Source organism: Aegilops tauschii, chromosome 6 (assembly GCF_002575655.3).
Source record: "Aegilops tauschii subsp. strangulata cultivar AL8/78 chromosome 6, Aet v6.0, whole genome shotgun sequence".
NCBI lineage: Eukaryota > Viridiplantae > Streptophyta > Magnoliopsida > Poales > Poaceae > Aegilops > Aegilops tauschii.
Genome location: NC_053040.3, coordinates 431,454,916 through 431,456,665, shown reverse-complemented (window position 1 = coordinate 431,456,665; position 1,750 = coordinate 431,454,916). Strand labels below are relative to the sequence as shown.

Here is a 1,750-nt window from a genome sequence, read left to right as displayed (position 1 = left end):
ATATCAGGTTAGGTCTGCTAGAAATAATAGTGGTAAGTAAGAAACGTGACAAAAATTAAGCATCGACTCATATGTATACCTACAGATCTAGCCAAAAGCTTTGACACGCAAGAACAACAATAACAATGAACCTGCTCGAGTCTCGGCATATACTTGACTTCCCGTGCAAATCTATTCGCTATATTACTTACCCATAAATCACTCTACATCATCTTCTTATTTCTCTAACAACTATATCTGCATGACCAATCCAAATTCACCACCTCTGTTAATGACATATCCAACTCACAATCCCCCCTTCCACCTCCACCAACACACTTAGAATTTCAAACACTTACTGGTGCACTTGTCTTCCACAGCTCATTAATATTTACACGGTGTAATGCAACTTCTCGAACTTCATCCCGGCTCATTAACTCCACCACTCTAGCGCACACACAAAATATTGATTATGCTCTATAGAACAAAGAACAAAAATGACTTCACATGCTAAATATTGATTCTGACAATGATATACTGTTTCGAAAAGCTGATCAATACTCGTAAGATCTGTAGTAGGTACAGATGTTGCATAAGTTGATGTACTTTCTGAAGCCGGGATGACCATGCTAGAAAAGCAAGTTATTTGCAAATCTAATTGGATGAATAAACTGGAAGTACAAATGTACTTAAAATAAAGAAGTTTTGATCAAGTTCATTAGTAAATAACATGCACCAAACCACTTGTTAGAATAAGGATGCTAGAGAGATTACTTGAAATCCATACAAGCAAGCAATTAGAATTTTGTGGTGCAGAAGAATGACTTTGGGCTGTTAAAAATAAAGAACAATGATTGTGTCTATCTATACACGATTTTCCTCTGCTCAAGCAAGCAAGCAAGAATCAAACAACACAATATACAACAATTTGATTGCACACACGTTCAAACTGGATGGATACGTGCACATTAGCAAACACCACCAAGTTGTGTCCAGACCATTTGCAATCAAAAGATGAGATGTGCAAGGAAGGGGGTGGAGCTCACCACACCAGGCCAGGGGGTAGGAGGAGGGAGTAGGCAGCCGCAGCAGCAATGAGGGAGGGCTCGTCCTCGTCCACCTGAAGCAGTTGGAGCAGCAGCTGGTCCAGATCCGAGCAACCTGCACAGAAAACAAAGGAAAGGAAAGGAAAGGAATCACAAGGAGGGGCATGAAGAAACCGACAAGACAAGGGAAGGAGGCGCGCGCACCATGGTCGGAGGTCGCCGGAGATGGCCTGCAGCCGGCGCGCGTCCTTTCCTTGGAGGTTGAGGCGTCGGACCTCCACGGGTAGCTAGGGATTCGGGCGTCTCAGTCCATGGCTGTAGCCGGGTCGGACCTCCATGGACGATCTCGAGGGACGGCGGCCCGCCGTTGCGGCTGCGGATCTGGGCGCTGCCTCCCCTTGCCGCCGGAGAGGGAGAGAAGGTGAGGGGGAGGAGGAGGCCGGGCAGGGCTCCTCCCGCCTGCCCACGACGGGAGGTGGCGGGGGCGGCGCCGACGGGCAGCAGCGGCATTTGAGGCAGGGGATCGGCGGCGGCTGCGAGGGCGAAGGAGACGGCGGCGGGGAAGAAGCTGCAGGAGACGGCGACGGGGACCTCGAGGCCGAGCTCAGGCCATGGCTTCCCTGGCTCCAGAGGCCGTGGCGGCGCCGGACGCAGCGGCGGGGCGAGGAGGAGGCCGGCCGTCGGGGAGGCAGGAGCTCCTCGTCCCCTCGATCTAGATCGGGAAT

At 50.3% G+C, this 1,750-nt stretch overlaps 1 long non-coding RNA gene across 1 annotated transcript; it reads right to left on the bottom strand.

Annotated features, from left to right (window-relative positions):
• Positions 1-339: 339 nt before the first annotated feature.
• Positions 340-1,375, bottom strand: LOC120965906 (uncharacterized). Its single transcript, XR_005758886.3, has 3 exons — positions 1,230-1,375; positions 1,026-1,140; positions 340-426 (listed from the first exon to the last, which is right to left on the bottom strand). It is a non-coding gene; the product is annotated as an uncharacterized lncRNA (long non-coding RNA).
• Positions 1,376-1,750: the final 375 nt, after the last annotated feature.